The sequence below is a fragment of the Lepidochelys olivacea genome (genome assembly GCF_965140295.1).
Source record: "Lepidochelys olivacea isolate rLepOli2 genome assembly, chromosome: 6".
Classification (NCBI taxonomy): Eukaryota; Metazoa; Chordata; order Testudines; family Cheloniidae; genus Lepidochelys; species Lepidochelys olivacea.
In genome coordinates, this window is record NC_140416.1 from 78,831,249 (window position 1) to 78,849,729 (window position 18,481).

The following is an 18,481-nucleotide window of genomic DNA, read 5'->3' on the forward strand; positions in this document are numbered from 1 at the left end:
TGTAGCAAAAGATAATCAACCATATTGCTTAAAAAGGCATAAAATAGAGAGATGGGTTTAAAAACTGGGCGGGGAAAAGCTCTGCTCCTAAGGAAAACAAATAATGCAAATGTTCTTCCTAATATCAGTCACTTGAGATAAAAAATGAAGTCTTAAAAAAACTGTCATGTTTTGTAACTGAGAACAAGCACAAAAACCAGCACCTCATATGTATCAGCTACATGTTTGCATGTTGGCTGTCATTGAGTTTCAAGAATGACTGTTGGAGATCAGGACATGTGGACCCACTCTCATAGCTATCTAGCACAAATCTGGATGTGCAGTTTCCCTCAGTGTCTGATTATGGAGGCTCTGCTTAGACTGATAGCTAGATGCTTTCATTGCATTAATTTTACACACAGATTTTCCCCCTGTAGTTGTAGTTTGTGTCATTGTTTCTCAAAGACATCCACTCCATTCAGTCTGACTAACTGAAATCCTAACAGTTCTTCTGTTAGTATTTTCCAGTTATTAATGCAACTCACAGGTTCAGGCCACAGTTATCATATCTCTAAGGATTTTTCTACCTAACCTTTTAAATACTTACTAGGCCTGATTCGTATTGAGATTAAGGCAATTTTAGGCCCCTCTGGAAGTGCAAAGGGGCCTTTACCTAGAAATGGGGAATCAGGTTTACATTGGAAAACATGTCAGGAGAGACAGTTGTTTCTCTTTCAGGCACTATTTATCCAAATGAATCAACACTCATTCAACTAGTAGATTAATGATTCTCTTCTCTGATCCAATGTATACAATCTATCTCAGTGGGAATTTGCCTGCTTCTTAATGTGAGAATTATGGTGAAAGTACAGCCACATTTCACAGACTTACACTGCAACTCCATGGAATGTTTTGCACAGAATATCTTGAGTGGTGTACACAAGAAAGACCATTACCTAAGATAGAGGGTACTGAATAAACTTGGAGCACTCACATATCACTATAATGGAGTAATCCGTGCTATACTTCTTTTGCTCATAGCTATCAGTTGCTATGATATGTATGTAACAGTACAGAAAAGTACAGTATGGCAGTCTAGAAAACATGGGAAAGCATATAAAAATAAGGTATAGATTCATCGATTCCAAGGCGAGAAGAGACCACATTGATCATCTAGTCTAACCTCCTGTATCACACAGGCCCTAAACTTCCCCCAAAATAATTCCCACAGCATATATTTTAGAAGTACGTCCAATCTAAAAATTGTCAGTGATAGAGAATCCACACTGAAGGTGGCACACAGAAGGTGGGGCTTTCCTGACCTTTAAAAATGCTTCAGAAAATATACTTAAGGTGTTATTTCCAGATCCTATTGACTCTTATTAGATGTGTTGTAGCCAATTAGTATTTAGTTTCTTCAATCCAAAAGACTTTCTACATGACACTAAAATTAGCTCCATCCATGAAAATCTTCTATATGCTATTGGATGTACTCAAGCATTTACATGTTTGGGGTTTTGCCGTGTTTTGAACAGAATAATTTAATCAGCAACCCGGTATCAACCACTGAAGACAAGTGCAGAATAACCTTGTATTAACTGATATGGAGCTCATATTACACTTTTCAGAATAGCAGCCATGTTAGTCTGTATCCGCAGAAAGAACAGGAGTACTTGTGGCACCTTAGAGACATTACACTGGCATTCATGTCACCTTTTCTATTAACAAGCATTGAAGCATTTGTTAAAATTAGCAAAACTGAATGCACATAATTATGGCAATTGGTTTTCATCATCTCACTGTGACAGTCCGGGGAGCAATCCAGACCAGTGAGGTGTGGTGTCACCATATGCACTATAACCCTGGGTGCCTCACAATGCTTTGTTGCCGTAGCTTCCAACCTGGTCTGCTCACAGACAGCCTACCAGCATGCAGGTCACACCCTGAGCATCTGTGTAGAGCTGCAGCCCTGGTCCAGCAGACTCTGACCCCAGCAGTCTGCCAGCAATGACTCAAACACACTCCCAGTCCTGAATTTCTCCAGAGCCATGTGTCCTGAAGGTTGCCATAGATGGCTTCTGTCTTTGCTTATGTCTTCCAAAGTTCAGTGACTTTGTTTAAGGAGCAAGATGGCCTCATGCTGTTCTTCCCTTCCTGTGGGCTTCCCATCCCCCTGTATGATTTCAATGTAAATGGGGCTTCCCTTGTTTCTGATTCCACCATGCTTAATTTACATAGGAGACAGGTAGATGGCTGTGATATTCCCTCCTCTCTAGGCAACCCATACAGCCAAATATTAGTGAGTATTCATAGTATAGTGTTAAAACATACATTTCACAATGATATTAACCACCAAGGTGTCATTAGCTTTCAGAAAAGACCTCACTCTGTACCCTGCTATAATACAGTAATACTGCATATAATCAGTTGATTCAATTGCTTATCACTTGAGGTTCAGCACCCTGTCTTTATAGACCAGTAAACCTTTTCAGTGTATTCTTTGAAAAGTAAAACCCAGACCAGGCTTCCCTGTTCTGCTGTGAGTAGAGGCCATGCTATCTCCTCCCCAGTTGTTAGTGCCTCCACCTCTTATTACTTGGTGGGTCTGTTTACACTATCTGTAAATACAGTCTCATTGTCTTTCAAAGAACTTTGGATGTAGCTCACAGGTGGGGAAAAAAATTCCTTTGTCTATAACAGACCTGTTTACCAACTCCCCCTTACATGTCTGGATTAAACACACTAATGTCATAATTCGAGCATATATCTGTAATTCTTCATATACACCTTGTACATACCGTACACAAGAACATTGATTTCCAGTGAGTTATTAGGTTTCAAATGATATGTCACAAGGCATATTTTGTACAAAGATTATTACAGTAGTGTGTAGGGTGTGAATACAGGTATGTTTAGTGTCACACCCACATATAGCCATGATGAACATTGATATTACAGCCAATTTGGAGCTACCCTATTTATAGCAAGTTACATTCTTCCTGCATTTGGAAAGCTCACACTGTGATCTTGCTAGGCAGATGCAAACTACAGTTATAGCCAGACTAAATATATCCCAGACAAGAAGATTTTCAACAGGCTGTCATGCATGAGACTACAATCATTTTTTTTTAATATCTTGAGAAGTAGATTCAATACAATATTTTTTATTTTCAAAAAACAATGACAAAGTGCTATACTTTGACCAAATATTTTGGCTTGCTAGGCCTTTTTTTCTAAATAAATCTATGGCATGATGTGAGATGAGTATCAAATTACATGAACCAAATTCAGTAACTGTTTTTGGAAATCAAATGGGCCATTTCCTACTTCCTTTGCAGGTTACAGGGAAAGGAGAGTATTTCCAATAACAATCTATGAAGCTACTGAGAGAAAAGTTAATTTATGAGAGTCCCACCCATTTATAGTATTAGTTCGTTATTTAGAAAGAGGCTGAATATAACATCCTGGGTTTGAGGGCTCTGAATTTTGGGGGTGGTTGAAAATCAGAACCAGATCCAAAACCTAATTTTTTTGCTGGTACCTATCTCTGTAGTGGGTTTAACTAAAACCTCAGATCCAAAGACACCCACTCCATCTCTGAGGGGTTCAAAACCCACATTTCTGCAGCTCAGGCCCATCTCTGTTTTACGGCTTTGATCCATGGCTGCAGCTGAGGAGCACTTGTTACAGTTCAGTACACCCACTCCTCCCATCCTAGGTTGCCAATCCATTAGGCTACAGTAACATGGGCTGGCTGCCTGCAGCGCCAAGAAGCCATTACAGCAGCCAGGGATTAGCAAAAATACCCTGGCAACTCCCCATCTGCTGGCTCTATGCCACCTGAGAATACCCTGCACAGGAGCTTTCCTCCTGTGGCAAACTACACTGGCTTTAGAGCTACCTTCCACCAGCAGAGTGGTGCAAATCAGCTTCTATGCAGGGGAGGGAACATGGTCTCTGTTTCTAAGTCCTGGGCAATTTTGTACTTATACAGGGCCTTATCATGAGCCTATTAGTCAATGGTGAAATTTTCATTTTCTTCAATAGCAGCAGGCCCTCAAAGAGCAGTGTTGATAAACAAAATCTACAGAATAGCTAAAGCGAGTACTCAACAGTCTTCTTCTTTCTTACATTAATCCTACCAAATGGGCCCGCTTTATAAGTCCTCTCCCTCCAAAGTGCTATTCAATGCCATATCTTCTATGACACCACATTGCTAACATGTCTTCCTTTATGACCTCGCATGCCTTCTTGGGTCAGCCTTTCTGTCTTTTTCCTTCAATCTTGATTTGTTGGACTCTCATACCTTGTAATTATCAGGACTACACTTTACATGACCAAACCATCTGAGCCTGCACTCCCTCATTTTTTCATTATGGATGTTACTTTGAGCGTGTCTCTAACATATACATTCCTCACACAGTCTTTTTTGCTTACACCACTAATCCATCTCCACATTTGCAGTTCTGCTGAACAAATCATTTGCTCAAGTTTCATCTTTGTTGCCCAACACTCAACGCCATACATTAAAATTGGATGAAGCGCCGTTTTATAGACTGCCTCTTTTAATCTTACCGGCACTTTACTGTCACATACTACGCCACTTATCTCTCTCCATTTGAGCCAGGTACTTATTATCCTACCTCTAATTTCATCCTCCTTTTTCCCAGATTCTGTAACTCAGATACCTGAAACTTTGCATGTCTGCCCATGTCGTTTCAAGGATAATTTTTCAGTGTTCACATTATTGAAATTACATACTATATAGTCTGTTTTTCCTCTGCTTATTGTGAGCCCATGTCTCTCCAACCCATCTCTCCATTTATCAAGATCCTCTTCTGAACTATATTTCTCTTCACTGCATAGAATACCAGCTGCAAACAACATGCACCAAGGTGCCTCCTTCTGTATGTTCCTTGGGAGGGTATCCAGGGCCAGGACAAACAAAGGGCTCAGTGTTGATTTCACCTTTACTGACAGTTTGTCTGTTTCTCCACTAGAAACTCTTGACTATTGATGTTGCACCTCCATACATTGATAGAACATAAAGTTCTGGTACAATTTCTCCTTCATACACCACCAGATGACTTCTCTTGGAACTTGATCAAAGGCCTTTTCCAGATCAATGAACAACATGTGAATATCTTCCCTTTTCTCTGTAAACTTTTCCACTCAGTGCTTTAATGCAAAAACAGCATCTATTGTCAACCTCCCTGGCATGAAGTCATATTGATTTGCATTAATATTTACTTCACTTCTTAGCCTCTTATTGATGACTCTCTACCACAGTTTCATTGTATGACTCATCAGCTTTATACCTCTATAATTTGTGCTATTGCCAGAATCACCTTTTCCCTTGTGTATTGGTACCGCGATACTTTTCCTCCACTTGTTTGGTATCTTTGCCCATCTCATGACTGAAATGAACAGGGATGTCAGCAGATGGATGCCTTCTATTTAAAGCTTTTTCCATGCCTCTGTAAGGATTCCATCTGGACTAAGATCGTTATTATTTTTCATTTCTTTTATGGCATTTGCTACTTCATTAGGTATGATAGACTCCACTCTACCAAAGTTCATCATTTTGAAGTTGCATTGTTCTCTTGGGTTTTCTTCATTTTAATGGCTACTAAAAATACCTTTTCCATCAATCCTTTATGTGCCTATCATCAGTCAGTCCATGCTATACCTTTTTCATCCTTGATTAACTTCACTTCCTTTATATTTTTGGTACTTCTGTCCCATGCTTTCGGCAGGGTATACACTTTTTTTTTCACTTCCTTTGTTCCAAGTCTTGTGTAGAGTTCCTCAAAGACCTTTGTTTTCGCTTTTGTAACTAGATTCCAATTTATTTTCATGCTTATATTTCTCCAAGTCCCATTTGCTCCACTCCTTTATCAGAATTTAAGCTTTGTTCTCTTACCTTTTTATAAGTTCTGGTACTTTATTCACTCCACCCCCAAGTTTCTTTTTAAATAAAGGCTTTCTCTCTTGATTCACCAACAACTTGTTTAGTACTCTCCCATATATTTGTTGCCATAAAATCCCAACATTTTCCTTCTGCATGTGTTGCTGACCTCATCTTTCTCCATAACCAACTCCCTGTAGTCTTAGCTTTACCCTCTGGTTTTCACCACTTTATCTTTGGTGTTACATTCTTTGATTTTCTCTGTATGTTTGTTCTAAGAAACATATCTAAGATAGAGGTATCTCCCATTAGCACCTTGCAATCTTTTATATCTTTCATTTTCTGCTGGAAAACAAGAATTAGTCAATCTGTCTTCTAGTTTTTCCACTCTAGATATGTAATAAGATGTTCATGTCTTTTCATAAAGAACATGTTGGATACTACTATACTAGGTCATGAACTTGTGCCAACTTTCAATATGCTTTCTTCTTTGTCTTTTAAGTTCTAAAGACCTGGTCACCAGGTGCTCTCCTATATCTATTCCTGTCTCTTCCAAAATATGCATTTAAGTTGGCACCAATAACTAGTTCCTCATTTTATGGAATTTGCTGAAGAGCAGTGTCTAGCATTTCCCAGACATTTGCTTTACATTTTTCACCACAGCCAGACTGGTGTGCATATGCACTATGATTTGCATGCCACATTCGAAAGCTAGCTGGTCCATCTGTGATGGGGTGCACAAAGCCCACACTGGTGAAGCAAGAGTTAAGGAGTTGTTCTTGACACAGGGAGCCACACCCTGCTATCCCTGCTGGGCTGGTCATAGTGAAGGCAGAGTTCAAAAGAGAGCAGTTCAGCTCAGTCTGGGCGGACAGAGCAGGAGAGTAAATGGGTGGTGCAACCTCCTACAGAGAAGCCGCTGAGGCACCAACTAACCTAGACCAGGCCCTGTGGTCAAGCTGCCACAGGCTCTTCAACCATGGAGGCCAAGGACATCAAGCTGCCACAAATAGAGGGAGACCTTCCGGAGAGTGACCCAAGCAAACTCCAAGGGGGACCCCAAGACAGACTAGTGGCACCAGCAGAGGACCCCGAAGCCAGAGTAGGAAGTGGCCCAGGGAGCAGGTGTAGGGGTGTCCATCCTCCAGGCTGCACATTTTGAATTACTGTTTCTTTGGGCCCTGGGTTGGAACAGGGAAGGCCTGGAGCTGGAGCAGGGAAGGTCTGGGTTCCAGTACCCACGGCCACTGATCCTTGCCATTCAGTGATACAGTTGGGTACTCTTGCCATTGGGCAATACAACCACTGACTCTAGCCACTAGGCAAAGTGGTCACTGACACTCACCATTGGGCAATACGGCTGCGGACTCTCACCACTGGATGACACAGCCATTGACTCTAGCCACTAAGCAAAGCAGCCACTGACTCTCATCACTGGGAGACACAGCCACTGACTCTAGCAGCTAGGCAAAGCAGCCATTGATGCTCACCACTGGATGACACATCCCGGAGTATCACCACTAGACGGTACTGCCGGCCTTGGACTCAAAACCCTCTTTGACACTATTATTGTGTCACTATAGCTGATTGTATTTATTGTCACTAATCTTTCTTCCTTTTACTAGAAAGAGCTATACCTGCTGTTTCCTGAGTGGGAGGCCCCCCAGTAAATTATTTTTTCCCTTTCCTCAATCTCTTTGGCCTTCTCCCCTTTCCATTTCGTTTCCTAGATGCATGCAATCTGTACCTTCCTCCACTTCAGTGTCTCCACCAGGTCCTATGGCCGGTTAGTGTCTAAAATTCCAGCTTACCAGTCTGATCTTGGTTTTCTGGGCTAGCTTCTTGAACTGCATGTGTCCAAAGTCATACCATAGCCTTCGCCCACTTTCCACAACTTTCAGGTGGGAGCACTGCACAGTAAAATGCAACTTTGTGAGGTATTCTGCTCTGCTCTTTAATTAATGGATTACTGTTTTATATTTGTTTTCTAAATCATTTCATCTAGTATCCCTTACTCAGGAGAAAGAGCATAGGACTGTTGAAAGAAGTACTTTGTGTTTGAGGAAAAGCATTCTGTGAAAGTATTTGCTTGCTTTTCTCTGGCTGGCATTCTTGCTAGTGCTCATTAAATGGGATTCTAAATTTCAGTCACTGATGTGTTTAAATCCATTTTAATGAAAAAATTCTAATCCCGTATAATCACACTATAAGTACCCGCTTTCTCTTCAAAGGGAAAACAGTGTAAAATGTTAATGCATGCCTCTGCCTGGTCATATTAAAAGTGTATGGGCAGCTTTAAATCCAATTACTGTAACTGTTACAGATTACAGTGAAATCACTTATGATCACAGATAGTCACAGCTACTCAAAAGAGTCACATTCACAATCCCTGCTCTGCTACATAGTTGTGATATTTAAATGGACAGGCACAACAATGCATTGTAGTAAAGAGTTTAATCTTTTTATTAGAATAACAAAAGGGTTAGAGGAGAAAATATTTCTTATTAAGATCCCACACAAATACCCTTTTAAGCAAACTATTGCAAATCCAAAAAACTATTGCAACTATTGCAAATCCAGGTAAGATTACCGTTAGTGATTCACAATATGCCCCAAAAAGATATCAGGCCACAAGTTCTAATATTTCCAGAAATGTAAACATAAGGGATCATCAAGTTATGATTATTTTATTCCTTTTGAAGACGCAGCACTGTTTGCAACTATGACATTTCCCCACAACCATGTTTTAATAAATGCTGTTGTCTTTTTTTCATGTGACTGTACTGCTCTGAGTGCTGAAGTCTTTTGTTAAAGTATGGATATAGCAATCCGATGAAGTGAGCTGTAGCTCACGAAAGCTCATGCTCAAATAAATTGGTTAGTCTCTAAGGTGCCACAAGTACTCCTTTTCTTTTTGGATATAGCACTGGTAGCAGTTGTGCAGGCTTCTTAGCACTACCCGCCCCCAACACAGTTTCCCTCTGATGTCCAGTGAAGGAAGTGTAAATTCTGTATCTGTGCAAAATCAGTCGTTAAAATCTCTGCTGTTAATTATTTTTAATAATTCTAATTACAAAGCACTTTATGTGTTATACTAAGTTGTTATTGGAGGGGTCCTAAAGAAATATTTTCTCCTTCAAACTGAACAGAGGGCTATGAGAAGCAATCCTTGCTCAGGCAAAACTCAAGGATTGGCACTAGTATCGCCAGGAAATATGCAGGAAAATAGACTTTTAAAAAAAAAAGATTCATGGAAGCTGTAAGGAATTAAATCAAATCGTTCATATAATCATAAGTACCATAATTAGAGGAGGATTTATAATAATTCCATGCATGTTTCTAGTATCTGAGTCTTTTTTTCTTGCAATTTTCTGTATCTGCTTTACATAAAACTTGGACTCTTACCAAAGCCTAATGAGATTACTTTATATTAAGCTTCTCTAAGGATCTAAGCTTTAAAAGGAAAAGCCAAAATCCTGCTAATTTATCTTAGAGGAAAAGGTGTCATAATTTGAGTAAAAAACAGCAAGCAGAGGGATAAAGATGAGCTAAGAAAAAGCTCAAGCAATCAATATGTTCTATACCTGCTTACAGTGAAATAGTCCTCCACGTTTTGTAAGGCTCTGGCAGTTATCTATTTTAACTTTATAGTAGGTTCGAGTGTGATTGTGTTAAAATCTGAACAGTGTGCAAAATTTAATACTTTAATAAAATAAAATATGTTTAACCTGTTTACATGCTGTAAAAGACTATTGCCATACCACTCAACAACAGGAATCGAACTTTGATTTAGAGGATGATAAAGCATACAAAATATACATCTATTACGGGTTTAAATTAATATTAGTTACAAGCTGGTGATTAGGGTGATTTGTAGAATGCGGATAGCAGACTGATAGAACCCGGTAAACCAAATAGATAATAAGATCACATTTGCTTTTGGAAGGGAACTGAGTGAAAAAACAAGAAAAAAATCAGTCTTCTGCAGTACTCAAGGAGTGGAAAGAGGAGTGACTGGGAGCCATTATAAAAGAAGCTGTTATGGAGAATGAATTTCAAATATAGAGATTGTCCAGAACCAAAATCTAGATCTGAATGGACCCAAACTTTTGGGAATTTCAGAGTCCAGCCTCCACTTCACAGCTGACCTTTATTTTCATAAAGGGCCAGAACTGAAACTCAATTGAAACACTCCTAGACTGAAGAATTCTGGATTCAAGTTTTGCATGGTTCCTTTCTAACAAGTGAGAATATGACTGATGCTTCCTTTTATAAAGTGTGCTTCTGACGTGTCAGGTGTATAAGGAGTGTTCAGTTTAGGCCATACTGATTTCTAAGAAAATCAGGATGTGATATTGGTTGCTGCTGTTGTTGCTCTTTGAACCTCAAAAAGAGAGAGTGCCTCAAATACGCTCTTCCTCCTGTACTCTGTATCCTTTGATGTATATACCCCCAATCTTATGACTGGAAAGGAGAGGGTTAACCCTCTGTCCCTGAGCTAAGCCACTGTGTGCCCTCAGTGCAAGGATTGCCAGGGAGACCAGCCATGAGAGACAGAGGGAAATGTGGCTTGGCTCAGACGGAAAATTACCTAATCCGAAAGGGATTATAAAGGGAGAGAGTTCTGGGGAAGCGTTCAATCTGGCATGGAATCAGACCTGTGTTATGGCTAAGGACAACCTTAGCTGCAGGAAAATTTTGTGAGCTGACTGGTTTTGGTTTTGTTTGGTTTGGGGTGGGGGGGATTGATGTTTTGGTTTTGTTACATGAAGTCATTTTTGCATGGGTTAAATTTAGTGCCAAAAGCCTGCCTGCAGGCAGCCTTTTTGTGTTAATTTAGCAGAGCTGGTTATTTGGAGTGCCAAACCTTGGCATTGGTCCTCCACCAAGCATTGCCTACATGACCTGTCCCATCCCAGAATGAAGTGGTATTATTCCAACTTTCTCAATCTCTTCTGTCGTGAAGCTGTTCCATTTGCGTTAAATACTTAGAGTCACTGGGGCCACTGAGACAGTCACTCTGTCGTCTGGTGATTAGGGCCCACCTGGGAGTGAGAGACCCTGGGTCCAATCCCCCTGCTTCAGTGACTTTGTAATCACTAATACAACATCGAATAGCTTCAACAGGAGAGGTTGAGGGGGCCCCACAGCAGAATATCCCCTAGCTCAGTGATTATAGCACTCTCCTACAGCCCAAGTGAGTGCTCTAACCACTAGGCTAAAAGGTTACTACTGGCACCGGTAGCCATATTTTGAAAGGGACCCAATCCAGCAGGCAGCCTCTATGCATGCCTACCAGATCAGGCCCTATCTGTGAATAGATGGGCTGATGTCTGTCTACTCCAGTTTGTGAATCACTCTGAGGCTTAGGCGGGAGATAGGTGCCTGGATGGCTAGAGTGAGGCAGCAGTGTACAAGCCCAGAAGAACATTTACCCTGAAAAGATAGACATTGAGTGAGTTTGGGTGCTTACAGGGTTCAGCGGGAGTTCTGTGGAGCCTAAAACTGAGATTCAGGCACCTAAACCCAGAGTTGTTTACCTGCAGCGTCCGCATGTTCGGCCGCTCGCAGCTCCCACTGACCACAGTTTGCTGTTCCAGGCCCATGGGAGCTGCGGGAAGTGGCATGGGCTGACGGATGTGCTGGCCGCCGCTTCCCACAGCCCCCTTGGCCTGGAACAGCAAACAACCAGTGGGAGCTGCAATCGGCCGAACTTGCGGACACTGCAGGGTTAACATACATTGGTTTCCCTGATGGGCCATGTGCCAAAGGTTGCCGATTCCTGCTGTAGATCTTGCTTCTTTCCTTGAGACTGCAAATCCCAGATTTAGCGGCATTCAGGCACTGCATATTTACTTAGCTAAGCATTGTCTTGGATGGTTTTGCAGTGAGGAACTTATTTGGGCAGTGGATGCGAGCTGTGTTTTTCCACTCTGCTTGTGGAGACTTTAAATATATCTGTTAATGTTTTAAATGTCACCTGATACCCAGGTGCTGCAGCAAGGGGTGCCAAACTAACACAGAAAGAAGTGAGAATATTTAAGGAAGCTAGGATGTGATGTGTTGCACACATGAATTAGTATTAAGCTGTGCAGATCCAGCACAAAAAAGTGCTGAATTTTAGACTTGGCTGACCAGGTGGGTGTTTTGATTGTATAGTTGCTTTTTGTTTTGTTTTGTTTTTTGAGAGGCAGTGTGATCTAGTGCAGTGGTTCTAAACCAGAGGTCCGGGGCCCCCTGGAGGGGCCATGAACAGGTTTCAGGTGGGCCACCAAGCAGGGCCGGCATTAGACTTGCTGGGACCCAGAGCAGAAAGCCAAAGCCCCACTGAATGGGGCTGAAGCCTGGAGCCCCGAGCCCTGCCACCTGAGGCTAGGGTTGCTAGGCATCCGGTTTTACACCAGCCTGCCCAGTTGAAAAGGGACTCTGGCGGCTCTGGTTGGCTGCGCAATGGAGGCCCAGGGCTAAGGCAGGCTCCCTGTCTGCTCTGGCTCTGCACGGCTCCCAGAAAGCAACCACCAGGTCCCTGCGGCCCCTAGGCACCTGGGAGGCTCTGCAAGCTGTCTCTGAGTTCTGGCTCTGCAGCTCCTATTGGCCAGGAACCGTGACCAATGGGAGCTGTGGATGCACCGCCTGCGGGCACAAAGGCAACATGCAGAGCATCCCTGGCTGCCCATGCACCGAGGAGCCACAGGGACCCGGCGGCCACTCCCTGGGAGACATCGCAAGCACTGCCGGGACCAGACACCCTGAACCCCCTCCCGCACCTCAAGCCCCTGCCCCAGCCCAGAGTCCCCTCCCGCACCCAAACTCCCTCCTGGAACCTGCACCCTGCACCCCACCCCCCCAGCAACACCCCAAACCTCTGTCCCAGCCCTGAGCCCCCTCCTGTACTCCAAACCCCTCATCTTTGGCCCCACTCCAGAGCCCACACCCCCAGCCGGAGCCCTCACCCCCCCACACCTCAACCCTCTGCCCCAGCTCTGAGCCCCCTCCTGCACCCAAAACCTCTCATCCCCGGCCCCACCCCAGAGTCCATATCCTCAGCCAGAGCCCTCACCCTCCGCCCCAGCCCAGTGAAAGTGAGTGAGGGTGGGAGAGAGCGAGAGACTGGAATGGAGCGAGCGGGGGTGGGGCCTCAGAGAAGAGGCGGGGCCTCAGGGCAGGGGCAGAGGAGGGGTGGGGCAGGGGTGTTCAGTTTTGTGCAATTCGAAAGTTGGCAACCCTATGTCGGGGCTGAAGCCAAAGCTTGAGCAACTTAGCTTCCAGGGGGCCCCTGTGGCACGGGGTCTGGGCAATTGCCCGGCTTACTACCCCATAATGCTGGTCCTGGCATTTATATGCAGAAAAACAGTTGTTGTGGGACAGGTGGGCTGTGGAGTTTTTATAGCATATTGCCGGGGCCTCAGAAAGAAAAAAGTTGAGAACCCCTGATCTCATGGATAAGGCAATAGAGTGGGAGTACAAGAACCAGATTCTATTACTAGCTGTTCTGCTGATCTGCTATGTGAAATTGGGCACCTCCATTCTGTCTCTATTTCCCTTCCCACCCTGTCTGTCCTGCCAATTTAAATTACTGGCACTTTAAGGCAGAGACTGTCTCTTTCCATGCATTTGTACAGTGCCTGTACAACAGGGCCTGAATTCAGAGAGGGCCTGCAGCTGCTCCCATAATAGAATAATGATAATTTTTGAGAGGGGTGTTCTCCCAGAAATTACTGAGACAAAAAATGGTTGTATCACTTAGATGTGTCTACGCTGCACATTCCTTACAGTGGCATGTAGAGAACATATACTATGTGACCCTCTAGCACAGGTATAAGTACCAGTGTAGGGGGTGAGGCACTGCTTAGGTGAGTAAAGACAGGACAAAACCTTGGGTTACGTACCTTACACAGTTCTCTACATGCCTAAGCTGTGCCTCCCCCATCTACACTGCTAAAATTAGCAGTGTAGTGTCCTGCTGTTTCCCTGCTGCTGGAGACTTTTCCCACTACAGTGAGGTGCTAGGGCCTTTCTCTGCTGCCTTCCCCTGCCAGAGCCTTTCACTTTCATGTGCAGCTATAGGCACTATGGTGTGGACACAGCTTGGTATTCACTGCTGCATGTAGCTAGCTGTAGTCTATACGCCACCATCAGTGGTGTGCAGTGTAGACATACTCTTAAAGTGTTACGGTAAAGTGCTCTGATACCACTGTGATGGATGCAGAATGAGACCTTGAATACAGTAGAATTGAATTGTATGCAGACATTTGAAATGCTTTCGCAAAGCGGTGCTTGAGTTACACTCCCATGTCAACTTTTCTACCATTAGCAATGACTTAACCGTGTTAAGGAGGCTGCTTTGGAAGAAATTTGCTGTTACCACCACCTATGAATGCTCTAGTTTGCCATCATTTCATGAACACCTTGATGAGGGGTTACCAGGGAGGATTATGAATATATGAGGAAGAACAAGGAGTGGGCCCCAGATGGGAATCCTAAGGAAGAGAAGTTAAATGACTTGTCCAAAGTTACACAGTGAGTCAATGACCAAGCTGGGATTAGAACTCACATGTATCAATGCTTTCTGACAGACCGGATGTCATAGCAACCATGGGGAAGGGAACTAATAGAGAAATACATCACATGTACGTTCCCAAAAAATTCTGTGTTGTATTAAATTGTGCTGTGAAAGATGTTGGGGAAAAAAGTCCTCATTCTCCACTTTTCATTTTAAATTAACATAACCAAATGCTAATCAACAGTAGCTTCTGTGGTGGGCATGACATTCCTTACTTCATGGATGGAAAACAACCAGACAAAACACAGCTCCCCCAAGCATATATAATGGATGACACTTATGTAATATGTACTGGACAGTGGCTTTTACTCCCAGGAGGGGTGACATTTTAGAAAGTCACATAAAAGTGCTGCACAGATAAAGTAAAATAGTCTTGTTTCTGTTGTATCAAGGTGAACTCTGTGAACAGTATGTTAAGTGCTGATTGACTTTGATGCTTTTATTAATAGCAAATGCAAGTGGTCTCTCTTCAGACCCTTTACTGGTTGGTAGAATATTTTGTTATTTTTAGCACAGTGGCACTGTTACATCAGATTTTTTTTCTAATTCCTATGCCTACTGGAGAGCCCCATGGTAAATTTCCTTTTTACAGCATAACCTATCAAAGGCTCAGCATCTGGGACATATATACTAAGTCTTAAGACTTCAGATTTTGTCCTTAGGACTGTACAGTTTCTGCCATGTATATTGCGTGCTGCCGTTTAATTAGCTCTTCCTAAATTTATAACCATTAATCCTGGGGACAAATTCTGCCCTGGGATAAATGTGTGCAATTCCCATTGAAGCCAATGGGAGTTCCATGTGTATAACTGAGGACAAACATGGTCTTTTGATTTGTAACTGTTCATTCAGTAGAAATAGAGGAGTTAGCCTCCAGAATAATCACTGGTTTGTGGCAAAACAGCAGATATCCCTGATACCAAATTGAGGAAGATCACTAGATATTGGCTTATGGAGTATTTTGCTGTGATGAGTGTAAGGTCGTCTTTCAGTGGATCACAAAAAAAAGACAGCAGGGGCTTGGTGGGGCTTGAGTAGTTATTCAGCAGGGACACCTGACTTATTTTGCTCAAAATCTTCCCAGTGACGGAACACAACAGCACCCAAAGTGACCCTATGACCTTCTGATATCAAGACTAACAAATGTAATTGTGTTTGCAGATCTTATGGAGTTGGACCTACAGTTTCCATGTCCATCTTTCCCTTTCTGACTTCCCCTTTTTTCATTGTGTTACAATGTCAGCTCACAAATAATGGAGCAGAGTGAAAATGAAATCTCTTTCTTCATCCATATTCCTTATTGGCCTCAAAGATGTTATAGAATATTTGTAAAAAAAAATGTGCAAGACAAATAAAGTGTCTGGTCTTCAGAGATCCTAAGCACCCACATGTCATATTGACTTCAACTGATGCTGTAGGTGCTGAGCATCTCTGAAAATCACCCAAAGGGCTTACGACTTCAGTTGTACTTCAGTTTATTAATTTCACAGAAGTCTTCTCCCTGCCAGCCTAACCTGATTTCTGTGATACCGTATAGCAAATAAATCCCCAAAATTTCATAGAGAGAGAAGTTTCAGAGGAACAGCCGTGTTAGTCTGAGAGAAGGCTTCTTTCAGGATCACAAAGGTTTGGTTTGGTTTTTTCACTTTCTGTTTGTCAGGTGATTGAATAACACACTATATAGTATTAAGCCACAGTTAACAATGGAATAAGAATGATCAGAAGTTTACACGTCATCAGCCATTGGCTCAAAGGGGAGCACATTCATTGCTAAAAGCTCAAAGATAGGTTTCCATTTCTGGGGGCTAGAACAAAAAAATTGATTTCCCTCATCCATGTAAAGAAGCAGATAAAGCACAAAGATGAAAGAGACACATAAATTATCCATGTCAGAAGTTTATAAATATGTCAAAATCAGTACAACAGTCTACAACAGTGGTGGGCAACCTGCAGCCCCTAAGGCCACACGTGGCCCATGAGGGTAATCCGCTGGCCGGCCACCAGACAGTTTGTTTACATTTGCACGGCCACCCACCGCTCCCAGTGGCTGCAGTTCACAGTTCCGGCTAATGGGGGCTTTGGGAAGCAGCAGCCGGCACGTCCCTGCGGCCTGCGCAGAGCCAGCGAAGAAAGAACTTTTGTTTGAGCTCCTAAGATAAATTTTTGCATTAATGTTGAGCTCTCGGCTGTCATGTGTAACCCCACGCAAATTACTGAAAGCTAAAAGTTTCCTAATTAAAACATCCTGTTTTTCCTCAGCAGATGTCATGATTTTGCATAATCACCCCCACTGTTTGTACTAGTTTCTGTTACCATTCTTGGATAAAAACTGTCATTACTGAGCATGTTAAAATTGTGTGAACCATAATGTCCTCAATAGGCTTAATTCAGGTCACTATTTCAAACTACCCATCCAGCTGACATTAGCAGGGTGCTGGTCACTTGCTCTTCATTCAGCTCTTGGACTGCCCAATTCTTCATGTGCTACCTTGAAGAAGAATATCTGGACAAATGCACCATGAAACCAATGTTATACCTGAGATACACTGATGGTATTTTCATCCTCTGGACAGATGACTTAAACTCCCTTATAGATTTCCACCACAACTTCAACAACCACAACCTGTCCATTAAACTCTCTCTGGAACACTCCCACACTAACATCAACTTCCTGGACATCATGATCAGCTTCAACAGTGATACCCTAAAGACAAGTGTATACAAGAAACACATGGGTCACCACACCTACCTTCATAGATCCAGTAACCACCCCAAACACACCAAGAAATCTGTTGCCTATAGCCGGGCACTCAGCTACCACAGAATAAGCTGCAAGGAGAAAGTCTAGGATATACACATTCACACACTCAAAACCACCTTCACCGAACAAGGGCACTCCACCAGAGAAGTAGATCACATTATGGAATGGGCCACCCAAATTCTCTGAGAGAGTAATACAGAAATAAACTTCCATAAGAATATAAGAACAGCCATACTGGGTCAGACCAAAGATCCATCTAGTCCAGTATCCTGTCTGCCGACAGTGGCCAATGCTAGGTGCCCCAGAGGGAATGAACAGAACAGGTAATCATCAAGTGATCCATCCCCTGTCGCCCATTCCCAGCTTCTTGCAAACAGAGGCTAGGGACACCATCCCTCCCCATCCTGGCTAATAGCCATTGATGGACCTATCCTCCATGAAGTTATCTAGTTCTTTTTTTTAAACCTTGTTATAGTCTTGGCCTTCACAACATCCTCTGGCAAAGAGTTTCACAGGTTGACTGTCATTGTGTGAAGAAATACTTCCTTTTGTTTCTTTTAAACCTGCTGCTGGTGATCCCTAGTTCTTGTGTTCTGAGAAAGAGTAAATAACACTTCCTTATTTACTTTTTCCAGGCCAGTCATGATTTCATAGACATCAATCATATCCCCCCTTAGTTGTCTCTTTTCCAAACTGAAAAGTCCCAGCCTTATTAATCTCTCCTCATACAGAAGCCATTCCATACACCTAATAATTTTGTTTCCCTTTTCTGAACCTTTTCCAATTCTAGTATATCTTTTTTGAAATGGGGCGACCATATTTGTAAACACTATTCAAGATGTGGGCATGTCATGGATTTATACAGAGGCAATATATTTTCTTTCTTCTTACCTATCCCATTCCTAATGATTCTCAACATTGTTTGCTTTTTTGATCGCCACTGCACATTGAGTGGATGTTTTCAGAGAATTATCCACAATGACTCCAAGATCTCTTTCTAGAGTAGTAACAGCTAATTTAGGCCCCATCATTTTATATGTATAGTTGGGATTATGTTTTCCAGTGTGCATTACTTTGCATTTATCAACATTGAATTTCATCTGAGATTTTGTTGCCCAGTCACCCAGTTTTGAGAGATCCTTTTGTAGCTCTTCACAGTCTGCCTGGGTCTTAACTATCTTGAGTAGTTTTGTATCATCTGCAAATTTTGCCACCTCACTATATACCCCTTTTTACAGATCATTTATGAATATGTTGAATAGGACTGGTC